The sequence below is a fragment of the Apostichopus japonicus genome, chromosome 21 (genome assembly GCF_037975245.1).
Source record: "Apostichopus japonicus isolate 1M-3 chromosome 21, ASM3797524v1, whole genome shotgun sequence".
NCBI classification, from domain to species: Eukaryota; Metazoa; Echinodermata; class Holothuroidea; order Aspidochirotida; family Stichopodidae; genus Apostichopus; species Apostichopus japonicus.
This window is the reverse complement of record NC_092581.1, coordinates 3990693-4010750: the sequence shown is the minus strand read 5'-3', so window position 1 is coordinate 4010750 and position 20058 is coordinate 3990693. Positions and strand designations below refer to the sequence as shown.

General features: G+C 35.7%; 1 protein-coding gene across 1 annotated transcript in view; it reads left to right on the top strand.

The window, feature by feature from the left end:
- Positions 1-20058, top strand: part of LOC139962606 (metabotropic glutamate receptor 5-like) — an 82757-nt gene that overhangs the window by 9126 nt on the left and 53573 nt on the right. The window lies entirely within an intron of this gene.

Sequence of the window (20058 nt, the reverse complement as noted above, 5' to 3'; positions counted from 1 at the left end):
CATGCAAATACATCTCTCGTACACTTATAACGCTCTCTATTATTTATAAATGGTATATCTTTATTATTATTATAATTGAGGGTCGACTCTGTTAATAAAGTAAACCCACGCATGCATGACTTGGCGAAGGAAATATATTTAAAAAAAAAATTCCCATTGAACTCTATAGTAACCGTAAACGTTGTAAAATAGCGAGGGGTCGATGACCTTTGGTAACTACAATGGCGTAACAATAATGTAACAATGATACAGCGGTTACGAGAGGTCTGAAAAACGTCAAAGATAAGTAGAAAATGTTAATGCATATACTCATAGCGTTATCGTACGGTATCACAGTGGTCCTTGCTTTTTAATTATTACAGCTATATGCTAGTTACAACTTTGCATACACGGTACATTGCACCCACACTGAGCGTAAGTTCACATGTCTTCAAGTCTTCAACACTTGCACGGAAGGAAACCTTTTGAAAAGCAAAATTTAGGAACAATTCTGAAGTATAGCCTAGGGCTTTCCAAGGCTGTCCAATTTGATTTCGGTGAGTTGTAAAGTGCAGCAATATTATACGGCTGTCCTTTTGCTTTTTCGATTCTAAAGAAATGGGTATTGAACTTTGTATTGGTCAATTCTATTAATCAAGAAAATGCTAAAAGCAAGAACAGAAAGAGCAAAAAAAAAACCGTCGTGGAAAGTAAGGAACGAGAAAAAGGATTAATCTTAGTAAAAGCGAACTTACTAACTCGGAAAAAAAATATAATAAACTCAGAAAAACAGTAAACTAGGATTAATAAAAACTTACAAAAAAAAACCCGAAGAAGAATTATATAAACAAAACTTTAGATCGCATTAAATTGGGTAAAACGAAAAGTTAACTCAAACAACACGTGCCAAAAAAACCCCCGGAAAATTAGATTCGACAAACGAAAAAAAAGGGGATATATTTTAGCAATGACCCTTATCAGATGCCGTACGAGAGAATTAACTTCGGGTTTTTATTTGGCTTTAAAGTTTAGCATCAGTATGTGTATACAGCTATTACCATCAATTTCCGACTAGATACAAATTGATGAGTTTTCCTCCAGCGGGCCTCACTATAGGTTAATCAACAGTGAGCTCTAATAAACGTCTCGGAAGATAAAACAAAAACATTGAAGGAAATCAGTGGGGCTATAGAGTTCATTACGAAATGATTGCAATCAGTGAACGTAAACGTTTAGCAATTTCGATGAGGAAACTTCATTTTAAGAATGTCAGTTATAGGGTGGATTATTTCGGCAAGTCATGTTAGATAACAGTTCCAGAGATATTTGAAACATGAAAGAGGGAGAGAGGGACAGATAGAGAGAGAGAGGTGGGAGAAGTGAGAGACAGTGACATGGTTTTGTCATGTGTTCATCTTCCTCCGATGACGTATGTTGTTCTTTCTATTCTGATCAACGCAAGTTAAACACTAAGTGTTTCGTCTCTTGGTTTTGGCTATAAATGTTAAGATTTTAGACGGGTATACTTCAACGCTGGGTTTTCTATATGCTTCACATAACGACGAACTGCATGGCCTCTGTAACCTTCCTTTCTTAACATGTCTTTTAAGTTTTTAAAGGGTTAGTTGACTCAAATCCATTTATTATAGGCCCCCCCCCCCAAATAAGAAGAGGGGACAGTAATGAGGCTTGGCTATAAATGTCAACATAATAGACGGGTACTTCAACTCTGGGTTTTCTATATGCCTCACATAACGACGAACTGCATGGCCTCTTTAATCTTACTTTCTTAACATGTCATTTAAGTTTGTAAAGGGTAAGTTGACTCAAATCCATTTCTTATAGGCCCCGACAAAAAAAGAGGAAGAGGGGATAGTAATAAGCAAGAATCAACTCGACACAGTTTTGACTCAATTCCGAAAACCCAGCCAGTAAAATTGCTAGATGATATATTACGCTGACAAAGATCTTTTATGCCGAGTTGTTGGAATGTCACAATGCAATCATTTTGATGTGAAATATATACGTAGAGTATACTGACGATATTTGACGTAAAAAACTTGTTGCGCTTTCTCAGTATAGCTGATATTCAGTATTTGCCGAAATGTTAGACTGCTATCACATTGCCATGATATCACAACCATGTTAGAGGGACAAATGTTGATCACTAATATTTCAAACGTGAATCAATATTTCCACTCAGGGGCTTCGAGATGCAGCAGGTTGGCTCTCCGGGGAAACTTATATTGGTGGAACCCCCCCCCCCCCCTTTGAGTCTTCGTTGTCCTTAAATGTATAGGCCTAATATAACTTATTTCCGCTGGCCCTCTAAGCCCCCCCCCCCCCCCCCCTTAGACATGCTTCCATCGTCACACTCGAAGAGGTTTTCCTTACTAAGGCATGTAGTTATCTAATTTCATAAATATTAAAAACCTTCTTCAATATCTCCAAATAACTTCAAGGTTCTATAAGTTTATTATGTTTTAAAGATTTTTTTTGGGGGGGGGGGACTAAATATTTACGACCTTCTAAGAATATTATTTTATTCACCAGAGACCACCGAGTTTATTTAATACATTTTCAATGCTGGCCTTGGTATGACATAAAGGGTATACACTCTAAAATTAATTCTTTACTTCATTATTTACCTTCGAGATCATCAATCAAGATGACAAACATATAGATGACTTAATCAAGTGAAACAGAACAAGGCTCTCTTTTTATTAATTTCAAATTATTACAATATAATTCATGTCTCGACTAACCCGTTAGATTTTTTTTTCATTTTTTTTTCATTTTTCCTTCTATTTTTCTATTTTCTTTTTCCTCACAAAGAGACCTTGATTATTATTTACATATTTGTTTCTTTTCTTCTCAAATTCAAAATTGAACCACCTTACATGACTCTAAATTTAAATTCAAAGAAAATGCGCTGTATCGGTTAATCATTCTTTGTTGTGCCAAATATAAATTAAACTCGATGAGATTTTGACAAGCTATACGGTACATCATTGCCGGTACAGGTTCGTCTTACCGTAAGCTAATCTACTGGTTATTAAGCATCTTATTTAAGATTAACAACAAAAAAAGGACCGTTTTAATAGCATGTTGCTTTCTGTACTTCGTTCAGCTTAGGTGAAGTTAATTACCACTGCAGTCACACAGTGCGTATTGACAACGTAAGATTTAACCAAGTGAGTTTACTTGACGCAACGGGAAGGAACTTAAAGAGATATGGCGATCACATTGTAATCAAACTAGTGAATAAATCTAGAGGAAAATTGTTTAAGAAAACCCAACAACTTACTGAGCTTTTATCTAGGGAATCATTAAATATGAATTTGACAGAAAGAAGGCAGGAAAGAAAGAAAGGATAATTCTTTTATCTTTCTGCATGCGTTTGGAAGAAGAAAATTTTTTTACAATTTCAATATTTCATAGTGAAGTATAGTATTAAGAGTATTAATTAGCACAAACCTTGAGTTTAGAGTTAATTATACAGATCTTATAGTTAAAAATATAAATATGCCTCAAACAATTTTTGTTGCGGGAGACCCACCCCCCCCCCCACCCTTGGTAGCAGAAGAAAAATTTACAATTTCAATATTTTTAAGGAAGTAGTATTAGGAGTATTAATTAGCACAAACCTTGAGTTTAGAGTTAATTATATAGATCTAATTTATAATATAAATATGCCTCAGACCCCAATACCTAAAATTAGGTATAAGAATGTCGTTCTTTGATGTTGGCATGAGGAAGACCATTTGGCATGCCAAAGACCGAAAGAGAAAAAACAAAAACAAGCAGTGACCAACATTGCAAGCTAACTCCGGTTTTAGCTTTGAACATCCGTATAGCTTTAAGAGATATAGCCGATAGCAAAAGTCTTGAACGGGTCGCTATATTTTATCACGGTATGTAACTTTAAGTACCCTTAAGAATTATACCTCACAGTTAGTCCTACTAGATCGTTCATGATGCTATGCACAGCAGCCTTGTGTGTGGAGTATCTTTGTTTTAATTACGTCCAGTGAAGGCGATTCTTAAAGACTATAAGCCGTAACCAGAAAATGTGGCGACGAAAATTATAACTGCAGTCGTCTGCATGAATTGTATGTATTTTTAATTTGGATGGCATTGGGCAAGGGAAGGGAAAAGTAGAACACTTTCCTGTAGTGAAAAAAAAACTTGTGTAGGTGACATGACCAGTAAGAGAATATCGAATTTTAATCCCTTTTGACATTTCTCTTTTCGTAGAAGCACCATGTCTGGTTAAATTATGAAGGGCAATCTGCATGCATGGTTACTAGATAATCATTCCTTTGTGGTCTTCATTTTAATAATTCCGTTTATGAAAGTTTAATTTTTTTGTCTAATGAAATGGAAGCCTTGTGGTGTTGACATCATTCTTAATTAAAGGTAGTTAGTTTGAAGAACGCTATTACCAAACAGATCCAATGCAAAAGTGTTATAATATTCTAGTCGGAAGTTTCAAAATATAAAATTAGAAAACGTAATGTGACTACATATTTAACGTGACTCTAATGCAGTGATATTTTAAAGGGCCCACCTTTGGATGATATGCTTGTTATGCATAATACCCGATGCTAATATTTTGGTGCACTAAAGTATACTTGTAGTACTCGAGTGTGTGAGTACTCGAGTACATTGTACTCGCACTCGGGACATTGTACTCGTACTCGGGAATTTTTACTCGTATTTTGGGCATTGTCCTCTTACTCGGGATATCGTACTCTTACTTGGGACATTGTACTCTTACTTCGGACATTGCACACGTACTCGGGACATTGTACTCGCAGTCGGGACATTGTACTCTCAATCGGGACATTGTACTCTTAATCGGGACATTGTACTCTTAATCGGGACATTGTACTCGTAGTCGGGACATTGTACTCTTAATCGGGACATTGTACTCTTAATCGGGACATTGTTATCTTAATCGGGACATTGTTATCTTAATCAGGACATTGTACTCGTAAACGGGACATATACTCGTACTCGGGACATTGTACTCCTACTAAGGACATTGCACGCTTATTCGGGACATTGTACTCGTACTCGGGACATTCTACTCTTAATCGGGACATTCTACTCGTACTTGGGACATTGTACTCGTACTCGGGACATTGTACGCGTACTCGGGACATTGTACTATTCCTCGGGACATTGTACTCGTAGTCGGGACATTGTAATCGTACTCGCGACATCGTACTCGTAGTCGGGATATTGTACTCGTACTCGGGACATTGTACTCTTACTCGGGACATTGTACTCATACTCGGGACATTGTCCTCGTACTCGGGACATTGTTCTCGGGACATTGTACTCGTACTCGAGACATTGTACTCGTACTCGGGACATTGTACTCGTACTCGGGACATTGTTCTCGTATTCGGGAATGTTTACTCGTATTCGGGGATATTGTACTATTACTCGGGACATTGTACTCGTAGTCGGGACATTGTACTCGTATTCGGGACATTGTACTCATACTCGGGACATTGTACTCGTACTCGGGACATTGTTCTCGTATTCGGGAATGTTTACTCGTATTCGGGATATTGTACTATTACTCGGGACATTGTACTCGGGACATTGTACTCGGGACATTGTACTCGTAGTCGGGACATTGTACTCTTAATCGGGTCATTGTATTCGCACTCGGAACGTGGTACTCTTAATCGGGACATTGTACTCGTAATTCAGACATTGTACTCGTACTCGGGACATTCTACTCGTACTCGGGACATTCTACTCTTAATCGGGACATTCTACTCGTACTTGGGACATTTTACTGGTACTCGGGACATTGTAGTCGTACTCGGGGCATTGCACACGTACTCGGGGCACTGTCTAATGCTCGGGACTTGTACTCGGGACTTGTACTCGTACTCGGAACTTCGGATATGTACCCACAAAACAAGTCTGGAATAAAGTAAAGATTATGTTTTCAAGTACCTTATCTGTAGCCTGTGATAACTCCAACAGGAAATGTAGCCTTTAATCAGTCGTCTATTGTATGTTTCTCTACGTCATCGCAATTTCCGTGTTGTTAACGTCTAAACTTTACATTTTCTTGTGAGGGAGAAATTTGACCTCCGCATATTGCTAACACATATGTAATATATAGGCCTAGTTCATGAATGGTAGCCAATTACGTAATATTACGACATAGTCCGAATCAGTTTACCTACCCAGAATGTATGGGAAAGTGGGGAGGGGAGGAGGAGGGGTAGAAATATATTGCAAGAGTAGATCCAGTGAGACGGGGACCGGGTACCGTTCTAATTATCTCAAACACTGACACCTCAGTAAAGTATACAGTCTCTTTGCGATGCGACAACGATGTTAGTTTGACCTAACGATGCAGAAACAATTCTATAAAAGAAAAAATAGTCATGCCTATTTTTTTTTGTATGTGTGTGGTGTAAATTTTGTGTTTAGTTCAAGACGCGTCTCCCTAAAGCTTGTAATTTATTTCAACCACAAGTTACAGGAAATTCAACATTACTCTGGCCTTGAAAACCCATTAACTCTAACTTCCTATTTTTTTTGTAATAAATATATGTATGAATGCAGAGCGAATCAAGATTGTAATATAAGCCTTTGGATGCAAACATGTTAGTACAAAATCATGTTGAATATATTATTTAAATCACAACCATGATAAAAAACAAATTGACGTCTATGATATTCCCTGTACAACCAGAAATATATATTAATTACCAACTTATACGACACCGTGTCGATAATCATTGAGACACCATTAATCATTGACAAGTCACAGATGTTCTCAAAAACAAAAATAATTCAAATAATTCAAATTTCCAATGAACATCTCGTCACAGTTCATGAAACTTCCATAAGCTATACCGTTTTATCTTCTTTTTTTATTTTTTATAGTAGTAGCTATATAATTTAAATATATATATATATATGTATATGTATATGTATATATATATATATATGTATATATATACATATATATATATATATATATATATATATATATATATATATATATTATATGTATGTTGGAGTGCTTGTTGAGTTATCACTGTTCTCTTTATTTAAAATTGTTTCAGCAATATTGAACTGTTTGGTAAAACTGTCGTTTATGTTTTAATAACTTCACGATACGCGATATGCTAATTTAAGATGCAGAAAATATAACCCAATAACCTGATCAAGGAACAATAGACATAATATAAAATCGGGCAACGGCTTCTATATGTTATAAGCATAGACACGACATATAACTAATTTTAAAAAAAAACGAGTTAAACTATCCCAAACGGCAGATGAAACAAAAAAGTGAAAGGAAAAAATATGAAAAAATTACAGTATTTATGTATGACAGAAACAGAAAAAAAATCCGCTCTGAAATATGACCTTATGTAGAATACCCCGAAGCATGCATGCAAACGTGTTCATTGGCGTTTTTTGGTTTGTTTGATATGCAGTTCGTTTTATTCCAAAATCCCTCTTGACTGCTAGATGGAATAGTGTTAAATCACGTGTCTTGTCCAACGTATGAAATGGCACCAAAATGCGGGGTAAAAACTCCAGATGTGACATACGACAGACTGAAAAGAGAATTGAAGAGAACGGAACATATTTTATTTTAACTTTTCGCAACTAGAGCACATTCGAATTGAACATGTTTTTTTCCCCCTTCTTTATGTCAAATATTACGTTACCATAGCAACTTTGTAATTTGAAGAAATCATCTGCCAGTTGAATTCTTTAAGCCTGAAGGGGCCGTCCCTGGATAACCAAGACGATTCATATGGGATTATAGACTTTATAAAGGATTAACGTATCAATGACGCCATTGAATTCAGATGTCCGTCTGTGCTCTCAGCCAAATAAATTACAGTCCACAGAAATGATAAGGAAAGTCAAATATGTCGTCTGAACTGGAATATTAACAAAAATTCATTTTTTTTTTAAGGAATAGGTTTACGATGGCCTAATCATGTGCATCGAATTTGATATCCATCCATATAAGTTCTTGGTAAACAATATTGACTAATTATTGCGATACTGTGTAGAAAACTGTTTAACTGCCACTAACCCCCTCCCCCCCCCCCTCCTCCCCCATCATAAATTTAATGTCACTATTTCGTAAAAGGGGAACACCGGGAAACGCTTTTATTTCTTCATTCTTTTTCCAAGATCCTTTCTGATTTATCTCATTCGTGTTTGTATGGTGGTAAGTGCATGGGAAAGAACTTGATGCAAAACGTCACACATATTAGTCTCGAATTCCAGTCGTTTGGACCAATGAGCGACACGTTTATTTTGTCTTCTTTGCAACTCTCCCCTTTGAATGAATATCTGTTTACTGAAGGTCTTAGTATCGATTTATCGACTGTATACATAATATGCAAAAATATATATAATATCTTATAAAAGATACGAATATCTCGTTTCTTATACCAAGACATCTAAATTATTTAAGGCATGAATCTATATCAATTTCATCAAAACAAATATAGAAAAAAATGTCTCGTTGGGAGAGATTTGTTATTGAGACACAGACGTATAGTGAGATCATTGTTCGCTTCATTTATAAGAGGAAGAAGTCTTAAAGTTTGCTGGTCAGGTCAGGAAGGCAAAGTACTTTCAATAATTAAAGCAACATTCAGTTTTTTTTTTCTGAAATTTAACGTAAAGAGCGACACATTATCAATGAAACAGAAACTAAGATCCAATCTGATGTAAAAGAAGCGTTGATTTATTATTTTTACAATAAATTTAAGATTTATGCTTTTGAAGACAGAGGTAATATTAAAGTATTAAACAAGACCCACTTTAAAGCATCATTCAAATATCAAACAGGAATATATTGTACGACCTTTTAAAACAGAAAACATGGGTTTCTTCGCGAATCATGCTAACAGGCCTACACAACCATGGCAACATCAATCAGGAACATATTCAAACCTCATTAAAGCTGCATTAACGTTTTAATTTAGGTAACTTCACTAACTTGCTAACAGGCATATACACAACAGGGACTATAGGATAAAAAGGAACATTTCCTTTGCTCCTTTAAATGTTCATGCATGGTTAAATTCATGGCCAAATGCTGAAACTAAATACTTACTACATAACCCTCCCCCTATTTATTTGGAGGGGGGGGGGGTTGAGAGGTGAATGTAACACGTCCCTTTTTTGCTTAGTTTGAATAATTCAGCAATTATCACTTACATTATCACTGTAGCAGAACATTTCCTTGGCTCCTTGAAAGGTTCATACTTTGTTTAATTACATCGCCAAATGATTACTCTAAATACTTGGTAAATAGCCCTCCCCCTTTTGGGGGTTGAGAGAGGAGTATTTCACACGTGCCTCTCGTAAGTTTGAATAATGCAGCAGTTACCACTTACATTATCACTGTAGCAGAACAATTCCTTGGCTCCTTGAAAGGTTTATACTTGGTTTAATTCCATCGCCAAACGATTACTCTAAATACTTGGTAAATAGCTTTCCCCCTTTTGGGGGTTGTGAGAGGAGTATTTCACACGTGCCTCTCGCTAGTTTGAATAATGCAGCAGTTACCACTTACATTATCACTGTAGCAGAACAATTTCTTTGCTCCTTGAGAGGTTCATACAATTGGTTTAATTTCATCGCATAAATGATTACACTAAGTACTTAACTGGACCCCTGTTTTTTTGTTTTTTTGGGGGGGGGGGTGGAGAATAAAGGGTGTATTTTACACGTTCCTTTTCCTTCTTTCAATAATGTAAAGCACTTATCACTACTTTATCACTGAAGCAGACAAAAACATTGCGATGGAAGACATTTAGCTATACTTGTGCATGGTTACACTTAGAGGACCCCGTAAGGGAGAAAAACGTCTTAAAATAATCTGAATGTTTTCGGCGGTATAAAGGTGAAAAAAACTGACAAATGTTGAAAGTTGATTAGAAGAGTAAATTTGGGCCCCTTCAGTAACCTCTTCCTCTACCGCTACAAACCTTGGGCTCACTGGATTCTATCCCGTACGTTGGTGTATTTAATATATTATTGAGTAATATATCAGTTGCTAACCTGAATATGAAGAAAGTAGTTGTATTCGAAGTAATCTCGTTATTGTGTTTTTTTTTTTTTTTTTTTTTTTTGTAAAATCTACCTTAATAAATGAATAAATAATTTTGTGATCATTAAATTTAAAGATTTTGTAATAACAAAAAAACAGCAACGCGGCATATCACATTAATTATTAAAATCTCATTTCGAATCATTTTCACGTGTTTGGTAAAGAATTAATTGAATAATCATTATTATTATATTAACTGGAAATGAGGATGTGTCTCAGCATGATTCAAAATATGATTAATGGATTTTAATCCATCCAACGATGATTAAAACTTCTTCCTTCTTGTAAAACATTAGATCTTTCTTTTCATTTTTTTTTCGAATATTAATGTTCTTTCTTTGCGTAATACCGGTTCATTATCTGACAGAACTTGACACATTATTTAGACAGCAAATTTGGCTAATGTTTTGATGAAGGTAAACCACCTTTGCCAGTAACATTTACCAACAGAAATCTAGGCAGGGCACGTGTGAGAAAGACAAATATCTTTGATATTTTTTTATTATTTCTTCTGACTTCTGAAATATAATTTGTGACGAAATAGCTAACGTCCGGCCCCTCATCGGCCCCAAACCACAAACACACAGGAGGAAGAACGAATGTATGACATCAGTATGAATAAATAATGTAATAGTACTAGTAATACAACCCAGGCCCGTAAAGCTGGGTGGGGTTCGAGGGGGTGATCCCTGGACGGAGAGAAGGGTCTTTTGTGCAACGGGTGATGATAACACTACTTGCGTTAAATGTCACAAAACAGATCGATTTGGTTGCAAAAGAAATGACCATTTTGCATCCAAGCACCCTTAATTACACAAATAGTCCCTTCATCTTAGGTCAACTCACCCCCCCTCCCCCCCATTATAAATTATGTGTACGGACATAAATCCAAATATATAACTTATATTGGCAGAATAATATATAATATTATTATGAGTGATAATATATGTCATATTCAGATAGACGCCTAGTTCCAATCAAGCTCAATATTATTTGAGTGTCTGTATGTTGTTCCTTTCATTAACCAAACACAAAGCTGATAATGCTGATATGAATTCGGTGGCATTGTATATCTGAAATATCTGTAGAAATTTAACGCTACAAATCACTATCATGCTTTAACACTGACCAACGTGTAATTACTGCTGCCCTTGTACTGAAATCTATATTTGAACGCTGTTTGAAGTCTCTCTCATTAAGACCACGAAGACAGGATTTTATGGTATAATGTGTCAAACTCTTTAATCTGGTTTCACACGACGAATAGAAGGTATTAAAATAGGAGGATGTAGTGTCAAAAATGGCAAAATCTAGGACCAGGTCAACTCTGCTGACCATGAACGTTTTATTGAGAAAAAAATATGTCGTGAAATTTCAAAGCTTACATATTATCCATTGGGAATATTGAGAGGAGAAATATTCTTCATATGAAAAGCTTAGGACTGATTGGAGACATAACTAATGTCATAATAGAATCATTATAGCCTACTATGATAGAGACAGTAGAGTCCTGTGCAGTACAATATAGCTTACACAATAGCCAAGATACCAATGATACATTAAACACAGCCTACTATAGTACCGTCAATATATATACCTACAATGTAGCCTATAGTACAGTCATTAAAGCCTAGCCTACAATACTAAGTCAACATGTATAGCCTACTATGATAGAGACAGTCGAGCCATGTGTAGTACAATATAGTGCCGTCAATATAGCCTATACATACAATCATTAAAGCCTAGCCTACCACAACACATTCAACATATAGCCTACCTTGATAGACATTAGAGCCACTTGTATTACAATATAGTACCGTCAATATAGCCTATAGTACAGTCATTAAAGCCTAGCCTACAATAACACAGTCAACATATATAGCCTACTATGATAGAGACAGTCGAGCCGTGTGTAGTACAATATTGTCCCATCAATATAGCCTACAATATAGCCAATACATACAATCGTTAAAGCCTAGCCTACCACAACACATTCAACATATAGCCTACCGTGATAGACATTAGAGCCACGTGTAGTACAATATAGTACCGTCAATATAGCCTATAGTACAGTCATTAAAGGCTAGCTTACTATAACACAGTCAACAATATAGCCTACTATGATAGAGACAGTAGAGCCATGTATAGTACAACAAAGTACAGTCAATACAGTCTACAGTATAGCCTATAGTAAAGTCATTAAAGCCTAACCAAGCATAAGCCACGAGTAATACAATTTGTAGTACATTAATGACTTTGGAAAAGAAATACTTTTTGGGAAAGAACGAATACAATTTTCAACAAATGCGTATACGTAGTATGATTATGACTATGATGATTTTTTAATTCAACAAATTAATAACAACTATGAAACCTGGACATTCATGTTAGTCACGCGCGATAATACACCTATCCATAATCTACCGCATATCCCGTACCTGCCCACCCATCCACCCGCCATATCATACATCCACCCACCCACACCCTTACCGGCCTCTATGCAAGTTTCCCTATCACATGACAAATGAAATAACGTATCTGTTTTCATGGTTCGTGTTGTCTCTCTCTACCTTTATTTCATAGTAGCCTACCTGTCTTTCTCAAGTTGGTTTTTCACATTTATAATCATCGCCAACGGTTAAAAAACGTTTAACGCAATATAAACCCTGTGCGATATATGCGTTCTCACTTTCTTATCTTTTTAAATGTCGAAGCCTGCGGCTTTTAGCTTTCTCATTTCCGGCTCTTATATTCTTTGAACTTGCAGATGTAAAAAATAATTTTCGTGTTTTATTAACATCACCAGCTGCTTTCAGTCGACAGCTATGTAAAGAAATGCTAGTAGCTTAACAATCTAAGTTAAGTCCTAGCTCCTTTTGAGCAATATACGAGGCATGTACACAATATGTAGGCCTACACTATGTGTTACCAAGAAGTTTGAATCTGTCAGCGTTGAGGTCTCATGAAAAAAAAGGCCAAATTAGATTTTAGCTGACTTTGTGATCGATTAACTTTCAAATATTGAAGAAAATGTACTAAATTTGTGAATTTGGATGAAACTTGTTTTCAGGTCGGAAGGTTTCTATCATCATGTTGACAGTGAAAACGTTCCGAAAAGCATGAGTACGGGTACAACAGCATGAGTACGAGTAAACAGCATGAGTACGAGTACAACAGCATGAGCACGAGTACAACAGCATGAATACAAGAACAACATCATAAGCACGAGTAAAGCAGCATGAGTATGAGTATAACAGCATGAATACGAGTACAACAACATGAGTATGTGTGAAACAGCATGAGTATGGGTAAAACAGCATGAGTAAGAGTACAAAAGTATGAGTACGAGTACGAATACGAGTACAACAGCAAGAGTGCGAGTACAACAACATGACTACGAGTACAACAGCATGAGTATGAGTACAACAGCATGAGTATGAGTAAAACAGCATGAGTGCGAGTAAAACAGCATGAGTGCGAGTACAACAACATGAGTACGAGTACAACAGCATGAGTGCGAGTACAGCAGCATGAGTGCAAGTACAACAGCATGAGTGCAAGTACAACAGCATGAGTGTGAGTACAACAGCTTGAGTACACGTATACGTACTTTGGTATGATTACGTAGTACGAGTACAATGATCTCAGAGCGAGTGCGAGTACTTAATTTCGCACTAGTACTCGGTATTTTATAATTTTAGATTCCAGCATGCCTCGATTAGGAGTACAAATTTACGAGGGAGAGTACAAGTACATACAACTATTATAGAATACGGGTACAAGCGTAGATTCAGTACAAGTCTGGTATGAGTACAAGTAGAAATTGAGTACGAGTGCAAGACTTGAGGACGTGTACTTTATCTTGCTAGTTTCTATATTAGAGTTCAAGAAGTCTTCGAGTACGCGGACCATATAGGTAGAAACTATGAGGATGAGTACCGGAGAAGAGGTAACTCGTACCCCGGCATATCCAGGGCAATTCTGCTTGCATTTGTAGACATATAATCACGTTGTTGTAATCGCACGACAAGTCTGGGTAAACAAAAGATTTCTCAGTGACATTTTTAGGAAATTGAACTTAAATACTGTATGTAGTGTGTTGTAAAAAGTGAGGAATGATGTGATTGTTTAGACGATGAAGTTCATGCGAACATTTGTCAACCATTTTTTATGCATTCTTTGTGACAGCATATGTTACCGACTGATCCCAAACGCACCCTCCTTCATTTCCCATGTACACTTTGACGATGAAATGTCACGAAAATATTATCTTGCTGCCCAATTTTACGCCTTCATTTATGAGAAAGCAACAGTTTGGATTAAATCCCCTCTTTCTCTCCCTTACCATGCTCCTTCCCATATTCATCCCTCCACCTCCACCCCCCTCCCCAATGCCCTCACTCTCCCCTTCCTTTCTCTCCATTTCCTTCCTTCCCTCTCCCATTTTTTACTTTTCTCGTTTTATGTCCTTATTTTTCGATGTCAAACCACAAGTTCATCTGACTTGTTCGTTCATTTGGGACAGCATAACTAATTCTACCACGAACGTTCTTCCATGCATGCATGCTCTACGCGGACTAAGTCACACTTAGTTTACGATATATTCAGACATAATGCATTGGTTAATGTTTGATGTCGCAATATATCGCTATAACAGTCTGGTAAGTTTACGTCAAGTAATAACCGCAATGTTTGCTTACTATATGTCGACAATTGGCAGACAATTAAAGTCTGTCTTGACACAAAGCTTCAATCTGCTCTATTTACTTATAACGCTCAATCGAGTCGTCACTCTATTGAAGTAATAATTATTTCGAAATCTTTAGCGTTTTAAGAAAGAAAGAACGAAAATACAAAAAGAAAAAAACACCTGTGTTTGAAATAAATCAATGTGAAGACTATGAAGACTGTTTATGACATTTTGGTTAAAAAAGTCAATTCATAAATTTCTCGGAATTAAAAACTCTCTGGTATACTGGAAGGAAATATACTAATTAAAATCATGCTGGTTGTGATTGGAAGTGTTCACGTACTTCTATACACTTACGATTGTTACAGTTCGTTACATACTAAAACACCCAAATGGCATCAGCATATGTGTGGGTGTCTGCGGTCTATGAGTGTGTTGAGATCAATGAAAAGTCTCCTTGCGTTTTCAACAAGAAAACTTGAACGTTGACGTTTTAGGCTGTATATCCATAATAATTTCATGAAGTTATGCAAGGTCGTTGTTTTTCGCTAACTTTCCGGCAAAAGTAACTTCTTTTTATTATTTTCTATATCTTTCCTTATTTATGTGGTTGTGAAGAATGTTCGTTGGGATGGGGGTGGTGGGGGATTGCTTGTGTTCATGTGGAACATTGTCATGTATTGGTCACTATAGTGGGCCGTAGAACATGGTTTTGTGTTGATTAATGAAACACAAACATCCAATGAAATACCCCTCCCCTCACCCCTCCCCCCCACCATTGAACCTTCTCCCACCGCCCCTGATTCCATCATCCATTATACACTTCCTATATCTTGATAAGTTAAATTGCGTAAACTCAAACATTATTACAACTATAACACTAAAGTTGACGTTAGTGTGGTTCTGAATAAGGCAGTTCAAGCGCAGTACACACAGCGATCTTAGCCAAAAGGCCGAACACTACACGTTATCCCTTTTAAGAAAAGTCACCTAGGATAGAACCTGGGCACGAAAAAACAAACTACCGAACGACTGATTCGCTCTCGACCCCAGTCCCCTTGCATCAAGACTGTGCCCTGTGTGATCATCGTCAGGTGTGTATCACGATTCTCCTCGAAATGGGAACAGATACTACACATGGTCTTAGCCAAAAGGCCGAGAAGCCTTATAAGGTGTGCCATGGATGGTCATCAGGGAACCAGATAAACGAATAGGAGAAATCTAATGGCTTTAATACACTTTATTGTGTGTAGGCTTTTATAAATATCAACAAGATAACTGACCGACTAACAATGGATGTGATCTACTAAGGCCTGCGTGAGAATTTGTGACATGCGTCACTCTATAGGGTTTTTCATTGACAAGGTGTTAGCATGTCATTAAAAGTTAATTGTATTGTAAACGTGCAGACAAGCCTAAATGAATTTGTAGTAGTAAAAAGTGCATCTTCATTGTGTGTATAGGCTATGGTCTGAATTGCTTCATTGCGTACGTGGAACGGTGTGAAAGGTCATGAGAGAAAACAGGTAAAAGTACATGCAAACAAAACTATGTTCAAGTACCAATACCACGGATTGAGCGTATCTTGAGCCCATCATGCTATAATGCGATGGAAGGGCCACACTTTATGGCAACATTAATTCATTGTCCGTAATATTGCACGTATATCAAAGACACAAACCCTGATAATTTGACAAATATAACTTTGTGTTATTGTCAATTGATGTAAGTCCTCAAAAAAAATTTACATTGTCCAGAAAAGAAAAAAAATCCGGGTCGGGGTATCTTGCCGATAACGGAGCTGTAAAAATGAATTTGTTTCAATACCATATTTTGCACCAGAAATGCCCCCCCTCCCCCCAAAAAAAGCAAAGTTTAATAATCCCTAGAAGCAACTCTCACCCAACGACCTGCCAGTGGGTCAGATCTGACCGAATCTGTTAGATTGATCGAGCCTAAAACACACGATTGCCTTAAAGGCTGCAGCCTAACCAAACTAAAAGTGGGTTTAATCCGGTCTGGCATAATGATGAATAGTTGCATGTGTTTATATATGTAGGAATGTGTCATGATACAAGTATGTAAATAATGAGTTGTCAATGGTCACTATAGGCAAACTATAAGCAAACGAACATAGACAGATTTCGTACGGGTTGTTAAGTTTATACGCGATAATAATTATCATTGCAATTAACGGCACTGAATGTGTTTGTGTGAAGAAAGCTGTGGAATGCTATTAGTACAGTCATCGCAATCAAAAAGCAGAGGTGTAGGCGGTCATTAGGGAACATCAGTCAATACTGAGGAAAATGGCACTCCCACATGGCACTTACTTACAAGAACGGAGAGAGTGTGTAAATAATCGTAATTGTTTACCACGTGTAGAGATGTCAATAAAGTAAACGATAGGATAAGGTGAGTTATTTGCATTCGATTTAGCTCTTAAAATCTTTCGCAAATTAAAAGAAATCAGTTAAAGGGATTATCAAATAACCAAAATAGGCTTTGAAGTGTATACAGCCTCGAAGTGACCTAACTGATTTGATCTGGGCGTGTGTTAGTCAATTAGCGATATATCAATCAATTAAAATACGTTTTTCTCCATAAAAAATAATAATAAGAAAAAATATATATCGTGTACTGGGAATTTAATACCAATAGGACATTCTTCCTCGAAATTATTTAACACAAGTCAAACTAAAAATGAAATAAGAGAAAAACATGCTTTTAATCAATTTGCGTTTTTTTTTTCTTTACTGGAAAGAAACTCGAATCCCTCTGGGAGCTTCTTTTCCTTCGATGAATATTTAAATACATGTCTCTTTGGACATTTTTGTTAAGGTAAATGCACTATGATTTTCTAATAAAACGACACCCAACCACACATCTCGATTGTATTTCCATTCGGTTACGCCATATATAGTGCATGTCTTTAATCCAGGTAACCTCCGACCTACATTTAAATAATTCAGTGCAGTTTATGGACAGACTAAATTTGGCAATATGAGCGGAAGATAAATATAAATTTTACTTTTTTTGAAACATCACGATTTTGTGATGTAAGACTGGTCAACTTGGTCCCTATCGCCATTCTCTTTTAATGAATACTGGTACTCATTTGTATTGGTGGCAGCAAATAGTAAACTATCAGAAAGAGGCCCCATTGCATGCTTAAAATCCAAAATCTCACGTGACTGTTTACATTCTTACATTAATGATTCGAGTTGTCTAAACAAAGTATGTCACTAAAGAGGTATATTTATATTTTATCACGTGAACAATATTTGGATCAAATTCTTAAGAAATAGGTGCTGCAACAAAACGAAAGCTGAAAAAAAGTTCTGTGAAATGAAAAAAATAAATTTTCATGCTCATTTTCTGTTTTATTTTTTACTATTTATTTTTTCATGTAATTGTTTTAATTTTTTGTCATCAGAATTTTGCCGTTTAGTTTAATTGCATTTTAGTAGTATTTCAATTTCTGTCCTAAAAATAACGTTATCCGAAGTATATAGCTGATAAAATGTCGATATTAAAATCATTTCAAAGGTTTTCTAACAAACTACCCCAGAGAATATTTTAAGAGTCACCACATTCACGTCAACAAAATATCAAGTTTCACCATATAAAATATCATACACATGAGTATTGCGATTAAATTTTTATGATTATAATTATAAAATTGTTGCGAAAATTACACTTTCAAACCATAATTATTGATAAGCTTCAAATTTGAACACTATTTTTCTTGTTAGCAATTAAATTTAAATTATTTATGAAGTATGAGTCAATAACGATACACGTCATTTGTCACAGTCACGACGAATGACTACAAAGTTTATTTTGGTATGTTGCATATGCCTTGCCCTTATCTACAGATGTCTCGAGCCCAAGAGGGTTGGCATATCCATCAGGGTACCCTTCAGTTTCGCATAGCACGACCAAAGAACACTTCTAGCTATGTGAGAGAGCGAAGTTTTGGTCAGTGAATTTACACAGGACGGGATTTTCCCATAGTTTCGCTGTTTTTGTATTTACTTGAACCATAACCAAAATAACACAATACCCAATTCTATTTGCTATTACAAACTCTAAAATCGCTGGCGGTCCCAAAAGTCGCCATTTGTTAATTTTTTGGGGAAACACTATGCGCGGATTTGTATGCCTTATTTACATTGAATTTGCTATACCTTCTCTATATGGATATATAGAAGTCATATTGTACCTTTACTTATACGATTTAACACATACGGAAGATGACAAAGATTTGAATTAACTGACAAACGCGGAAGTGGCATGGTATCACTTTCACAGACATTTCATCCGACAAGATAATGAATTGCATATCCTTACGTAAGAAAATCTCGACGATACAACATAATAAAAAAAAAATGAGTATTCATAAAGGCTTCCACGACGGTAACATCTTGTTAACAAAAAGACTGACGTGTTGGCTTTCATTTAAAGAGGCTTCTAGGAGAGATACGAGAAGATAGAGTTACCTGAAAGAACATAACCTCCATCGTGTCTATATATATATATATATATATATATCTTTATATATATATTTCTTTATATATATTTATTTATTTATATATTTATTTCTTTATATATATTTATTTATTTATATATTTATATATATATATATATATATATATATATATATATATATATATATAAAGGCCTATATATATATATAGGCCTATATATATATAGGCCTATATATATATATATATATATATATATATATATATATATATATACATACACATATTTTCACCTTGTTTAAGGTTAGTACCCTAACACGACCCTGAAAAATCTAGTTTGCACTTTTTTTAATAAATATACCTAAAAATCCTATTAAGACAATTTGGTTCATGAACTTAGATTGATCTTCATGCTCTAAATAATTCACCCTTTTTTCAATTAAAACGTGAAATAGACCTTCATCTTTTCAGTGTCCTCCAGACAGAATCTATATATAACAGGGATACTGTAAAGCCTCACGGAAGAGATTAATTAAATAATAATAATAATAATAAAACATGCGAAACTCCAGTGGAAGTTTACCTTTGTTTTCAGTACGTTGCTCGTTATTGAGCCACAGTGTGCAGTTTATTAGTGTATTAAGTGAAGCAATGGTGATGAGGAAGAAGCAAGTACACACACACAAGTATATATATATATATATATATATATATATATATATATATATATATATATATATATATATATATATATATATATATATATATAT